Source organism: Drosophila hydei, unplaced genomic scaffold, assembly GCF_003285905.1.
Source record: "Drosophila hydei strain 15085-1641.00,03,60 unplaced genomic scaffold, DhydRS2 tig00000508-arrow-arrow-pilon, whole genome shotgun sequence".
Classification (NCBI taxonomy): Eukaryota; Metazoa; Arthropoda; class Insecta; order Diptera; family Drosophilidae; genus Drosophila; species Drosophila hydei.
Genome location: NW_022045743.1, coordinates 72,893 through 80,135, shown reverse-complemented (window position 1 = coordinate 80,135; position 7,243 = coordinate 72,893). Strand labels below are relative to the sequence as shown.

The window sequence follows — 7,243 nt, the reverse complement described above, 5'->3', positions numbered from 1 at the left end:
AGTTGTACATGTATTGTGGCGTCGGTTGCGTAAACTCTTCTGAATTTCTACTCACTGCATTGTTAAGCCTGTATGCGTTTGCTCATCTGCTCTCCTGCTTCTGCTGCCTTGTACATCTATTAGCGTTTTTCCTCTCTGTCTCTCTCTTCTGCTCCCTTATGCATGCTGTTCCGCCAGCATGCTTAAGCTCTTCAGCACTTCTGCTCTTTCGTCTTCTGCAAGTGTGCTGGACAATCCCTTTTTTAATGTTGCGTTTTTCGTTTTGTTCGGCTAGCGGTAAGAATTAATTTAGCGTGCGCTGAGCTCAGCTAGCAAGAAACAAATGAATTTTTGGTGGTTTCAGTTCTGGCAGCCGCCCGTATCCACTCTTTATATGCAACCCAAACCTCTTGCATGGCTTCCTGAAATAAAAATTACAAAAAAACGCACATAGATAAATCCTCACACAAGCACACATACATACACTATACATATACATACACTGTCATTGTCCAACTGTACATGTATGGTTGCGCTTGCTGCGTAAACTCTGCTACATTGTACTTGTATTAGCATAGTGCTGCCTGGATGTGCAAGTTCCACTGCTGACTGTATAGTAACTGGTGCAACTGCCATAACTTAGTAGAGAGCGCGAGAGAGTAAGCAAGAAACAAATGAATTTTTGGTGGTTTCAGTTCTGGCAGCCACCCGTATCCACACTTTACATGGAACCCAAACCTCTTGCATGGCTTTCTGAAATAAAAATTACAAAAAAACGCACTTAGATAAATCCTCACACAAACACACATACATACACATATACATATACATACATTGTCATTGTCCAGCTGTACATGTATTGTGGCGCCGGTTGCGTAAACTCTTCTGATTTTCTACTCACTGCATTGTTAAGCCTGTATGCGTTTGCTCATCTGCTTCTGCTTCCTTGTACATCTATTAGCGTTTTTCCTCTCTGTCTCTCTCTTCTGCTCCCTTATGCATGCTGTTCCGCCACCATGCTTAAGCTCTTCAGCACTTCTGCTTTTTCGTCTTCTGCAAGTGTGCTGCACAATCCCTTTTAAATGTTGCGTTTTTCGTTTTGTTCAGCTAGCGGTTAGAATTAATTTAGCATGCGCTGAGCTCAGCTAGCAAGAAACTAATGATTTTTTGTTGGTTTCACTTTTTTTTGTTTTATTTGTTTGAATTTCTTTTTATTTTTTTTTTTTAGATTTTTGCTCCGCCCGAAAAATAAAATTTTTTTTTTATTTGATTCGTTCACTTCTGCTTGTTTGTCTTCTGCAAGTGTGCTGCACAATCCCTTTTAAATGTTGCGTTTTTCGTTTTGTTCGGCTAGCGGTTAGAATTAATTTAGCGTGCGCTGAGCTCAGCTAGCAAGAAGCAAATGATTTTTTGTTGGTTTCACTTCTGGCCGCCGTCCGTAGCCACTCTTTACTCGCTACTCAAACTCCGGGCATGGCGCGCACACACAAACACACATACATATACATACATTGTCATTGTCCAGCTGTACATGTATTGTGGCGCCGGTTGCGTAAACTCTTCTGATTTTCTACTCACTGCATTGTTAAGCCTGTATGCGTTTGCTCATCTGCTCTCCTGCTTCTGCTTCCTTGTACATCTATTAGCGTTTTTCCTCTGTCTCTCTCTTCTGCTCCCTTATGCATGCTGTATGTTGCGTTTTTCGTTTTGTTCGGCTAGCGGTTAGAATTAATTTAGCGTGCGCTGAGCTCAGCTAGCAAGAAGCAAATGATTTTTTGTTGGTTTCACTTCTGGCCGCCGTCCGTAGCCACTCTTTACTCGCTACTCAAACTTCGGGCATGGCGCGCACACACAAACACACATACATACACATATACATAAACATACATTGTCATTGTCCAGTTGTACATGTATTGTGGCGTCGGTTGCGTAAACTCTTCTGAATTTCTACTCACTGCATTGTTAAGCCTGTATGCGTTTGCTCATCTGCTCTCCTGCTTCTGCTGCCTTGTACATCTATTAGCGTTTTTCCTCTCTGTCTCTCTCTTCTGCTCCCTTATGCATGCTGTTCCGCCAGCATGCTTAAGCTCTTCCGCACTTCTGCTTTTTCGTCTACTGCAGCAAGTGTGCTGCACAATCCCTTTAAAATGTTGCGTTTTTCGTTTTGTTCGGCTAGCGGTAAGAATTAATTTAGCGTGCGCTGAGCTCAGCTAGCAAGAAACAAATGAATTTTTGGTGGTTTCAGTTCTGGCAGCCGCCCGTATCCACTCTTTATATGCAACCCAAACCTCTTGCATGGCTTCCTGAAATAAAAATTACAAAAAAACGCACATAGATAAATCCTCACACAAGCACACATACATACACTATACATATACATACACTGTCATTGTCCAGCTGTACATGTATGGTTGCGCTTGCTGCGTAAACTCTGCTACATTGTACTTGTATTAGCATAGTGCTGCCTGGATGTGCAAGTTCCACTGCTGACTGTATAGTAACTGGTGCAACTGCCATAACTTAGTAGAGAGCGCGAGAGAGTAAGCAAGAAACAAATGAATTTTTGGTGGTTTCAGTTCTGGCAGCCACCCGTATCCACACTTTATATGGAACCCAAACCTCTTGCATGGCTTTCTGAAATAAAAATTACAAAAAAACGCACTTAGATAAATCCTCACACAAACACACATACATACACATATACATATACATACATTGTCATTGTCCAGCTGTACATGTATTGTGGCGCCGGTTGCGTAAACTCTTCTGATTTTCTACTCACTGCATTGTTAAGCCTGTATGCGTTTGCTCATCTGCTTCTGCTTCCTTGTACATCTATTAGCGTTTTTCCTCTCTGTCTCTCTCTTCTGCTCCCTTATGCATGCTGTTCCGCCACCATGCTTAAGCTCTTCAGCACTTCTGCTTTTTCGTCTTCTGCAAGTGTGCTGCACAATCCCTTTTAAATGTTGCGTTTTTCGTTTTGTTCAGCTAGCGGTTAGAATTAATTTAGCATGCGCTGAGCTCAGCTAGCAAGAAACTAATGATTTTTTGTTGGTTTCACTTTTTTTTGTTTTATTTGTTTGAATTTCTTTTTATTTTTTTTTTTTTAGATTTTTGCTCCGCCCGAAAAATAAAATTTTTTATTTGATTCGATCACTTCTGCTTGTTTGTCTTCTGCAAGTGTACTGCACAATCCCTTTTAAATGTTGCGTTTTTCGTTTTGTTCGGCTAGCGGTTAGAATTAATTTAGCGTGCGCTGAGCTCAGCTAGCAAGAAGCAAATGATTTTTTGTTGGTTTCACTTCTGGCCGCCGTCCGTAGCCACTCTTTACTCGCTACTCAAACTTCGGGCATGGCGCGCACACACAAACACACATACATATACATACATTGTCATTGTCCAGCTGTACATGTATTGTGGCGCCGGTTGCGTAAACTCTTCTGATTTTCTACTCACTGCATTGTTAAGCCTGTATGCGTTTGCTCATCTGCTCTCCTGCTTCTGCTTCCTTGTACATCTATTAGCGCTTTTCCTCTGTCTCTCTCTTCTGCTCCCTTATGCATGCTGTTCCGCCACCATGCTTAAGCTCTTCAGCACTTCTGCTTTTTCGTCTTCTGCAAGTGTACTGCACAATCCCTTTTAAATGTTGCGTTTTTCGTTTTGTTCGGCTAGCGGTTAGAATTAATTTAGCGTGCGCTGAGCTCAGCTAGCAAGAAACTAATGATTTTTTGTTGGTTTCACTTCTGGCCGCCGCCCGTAGCCACTCTTTACTCGCTACTCAAACTTCGGGCATGGCGCGCACACACAAACACACATACATACACATATACATATACATACATTGTCATTGTCCAGTTGTACATGTATTGTGGCGCCGGTTGCGTAAACTCTTCTGAATTTCTACTCACTGCATTGTTAAGCCTGTATGCGTTTGCTCATCTGCTCTCCTGCTTCTGCTGCCTTGTACATCTATTAGCGTTTTTCCTCTCTGTCTCTCTCTTCTGCTCCCTTATGCATGCTGTTCCGCCAGCATGCTTAAGCTCTTCCGCACTTCTGCTTTTTCGTCTACTGCAAGTGTGCTGGACAATCCCTTTTTTAATGTTGCGTTTTTCGTTTTGTTCGGCTAGCGGTAAGAATTAATTTAGCGTGCGCTGAGCTCAGCTAGCAAGAAACAAATGAATTTTTGGTGGTTTCAGTTCTGGCAGCCGCCCGTATCCACTCTTTATATGCAACCCAAACCTCTTGCATGGCTTCCTAAAATAAAAATTACAAAAAACGCACTTATATAAATCCTCACAGAAACACACATACATACACTATACATATACATACATTGTCATTGTCCAGCTGTACATATATGGTTGCGCCTGCTGCGTAAGCTCTGCACCATTGTACATGTTGTGTAAGCTCCACTGCTGACTGCATAGTGAATGGTTCAACTGAAACAAATGAATTTTTGGTGGTTTCAGTTCTGGCAGCCGCCCGTATCCACTCTTTATATGCAACCCAAACCTCTTGCATGGCTTCCTGAAATAAAAATTACAAAAAACGCACTTAGATAAATCCTCACACAAACACACATACATACACTATACATATACATACATTGTCATTGTCCAGCTGTACATGTGTGGTTGCGCCTGCTGCGTAAACTCTGCTCCATTGTACATGTATTAGCATTGCGCCGCCTGGATGTGTAGGCTCCACTGCTGACTGCATAGTGAATGGTTCAACTGAAACAAATGAATTTTTGTTGGTTTCAGTTCTGGCAGCCGCCCGTATCCACTCTTTATATGCAACCCAAACCTCTTGCATGGCTTCCTGAAATAAAAATTACAAAAAACGCACTTAGATAAATCCTCACACAAACACACATTCATACACTATACATATACATACATTGTCATTGTCCAGCTGTACATGTAGGGTTGCGCCTGCTGCGTAAACTCTGCTCCATTCTACATGTATTAGCATTGTGCTGCCTGGATGAGTAAGCTCCACTGCTGACTGCAAAGTGACTGGTGCACCTGCCATAACTTAGTAGAAAGCGCGAGAGAGTAAGCAAGAAACAAATGAATTTTTGGTGGTTTCAGTTCTGGCAGCCGCCCGTATCCACTCTTTATATGCAACCTAAACCTCTTGCATGGCTTCTTGAAATAAAAATTACAAAAAACGCACTTAGATAAATCCTCACACAAACACACATACATACACATATACATATACATACATTGTCATTGTCCAGCTGTACATATATGGTTGCGCCTGCTGCGTAAGCTCTGCTCCATTGTACATGTTGTGTAAGCTCCACTGCTGACTGCATAGTGAATGGTTCAACTGAAACAAATGAATTTTTGGTGGTTTCAGTTCTGGCAGCCGCCCGTATCCACTCTTTATATGCAACCCAAACCTCTTGCATGGCTTCCTGAAATAAAAATTACAAAAAACGCACTTAGATAAATCCTCACACAAACACACATACATACACTATACATATACATACATTGTCATTGTCCAGCTGTACATGTATGGTTGCGCCTGCTGCGTAAACTCTGCTCCATTGTACATGTATTAGCATTGCGCCGCCTGGATGTGTAGGCTCCACTGCTGACTGCATAGTGAATGGTTCAACTGAAACAAATGAATTTTTGTTGGTTTCAGTTCTGGCAGCCGCCCGTATCCACTCTTTATATGCAACCCAAACCTCTTGCATGGCTTCCTGAAATAAAAATTACAAAAAACGCACTTAGATAAATCCTCACACAAACACACATACATACACTATACATATACATACATTGTCATTGTCCAGCTGTACATGTAGGGTTGCGCCTGCTGCGTAAACTCTGCTCCATTTTACATGTATTAGCATTGTGCTGCCTGGATGAGTAAGCTCCACTGCTGACTGCAAAGTGACTGGTGCACCTGCCATAACTTAGTAGAAAGCGCGAGAGAGTAAGCAAGAAACAAATGAATTTTTGGTGGATTCAGTTCTGGCAGCCGCCCGTATCCACTCTTTATATGCAACCCAAACCTCTTGCATGGCTTCCTGAAATAAAAATTACAAAAAAACGCACTTAGATAAATCCTCACACAAACACACATACATACACATATACATATACATACATTGTCATTGTCCAGCTGTACATGTTTTTGGTGGTTTCAGTTCTGGCAGCCGCCCGTATCCACTCTTTATATGCAACCCAAACCTTTTGCATGGCTTCTTGAAATAAAAATTACAAAAAACGCACTTAGATAAATCCTCACACAAACACACATACATACACATATACATACATTGTCATTGTCCAGCTGTACATGTACGGTTGCGCCTGCTGCGTAAACTCTGCTCCATTGTACATGTATTAGCATTGCGCCGCCTGGATGTGTACGCTCCACTGCTGACTGCATAGTGACTGGTTCAACTGAAATAAACGAATTTTTGGTGGTTTCAGTTCTGGCAGCCGCCCGTATCCACTCTTTATATGCAACCCAAACCTCTTGCATGGCTTCCTGAAATAAAAATTACAAAAAAACGCACTTAGATAAATCCTCACACAAGCACACATACATACACTATATATATACATACACTGTCATTGTCCAGCTGTACATGTATGGTTGCGCCTGCTGCGTAAACTCTGCTCCATTGTACATGTATTAGCATTGCGCCGCCTGGATGTGTAAGCTCCACTGCTGACTGCATAGTGACTGGTGCAACTGCCATAACTTAGTAGAGAGCGCGAGAGAGTAAGCAAGAAACAAATGAATTTTTGGTGGTTTCAGTTCTGGCAGCCGCCCGCATCCACTCTTTATATGCAACCCAAACCTCTTGCATGGCTTCCTGAAATAAAAATTACAAAAAACGCACTTAGATAAATCCTCACACAAACACACATACATACACATATACATATACATACATTGTCATTGTCCAGCTGTACATGTTTTTGGTGGTTTCAGTTCTGGCAGCCGCCCGTATCCACTCTTTATATGCAACTCAAACCTTTTGCATGGCTTCTTGAAATAAAAATTACAAAAAACGCACTTAGATAAATCCTCACACAAACACACATACATACACTATACATATACATACATTGTCATTGTCCAGCTGTACATGTACGGTTGCGCCTGCTGCGTAAACTCTGCTCCATTGTACATGTATTAGCATTGCGCCGCCTGGATGTGTACGCTCCACTGCTGACTGCATAGTGACTGGTTCAACTGAAATAAACGAATTTTTGGTGGTTTCAGTTCT

The 7,243-nt window shown here is 41.9% G+C and overlaps 1 long non-coding RNA gene across 1 annotated transcript; it reads right to left on the bottom strand.

Moving 5' to 3' along the window:
- Positions 1 to 2,271: 2,271 nt before the first annotated feature.
- Positions 2,272 to 4,143, bottom strand: LOC115483147. Its single transcript, XR_003944264.1, has 3 exons — positions 3,820 to 4,143; positions 2,362 to 2,613; positions 2,272 to 2,282 (listed from the first exon to the last, which is right to left on the bottom strand). It is a non-coding gene; the product is annotated as an uncharacterized LOC115483147 (long non-coding RNA).
- Between the last annotated feature and the right edge of the window lie 3,100 nt (positions 4,144 to 7,243).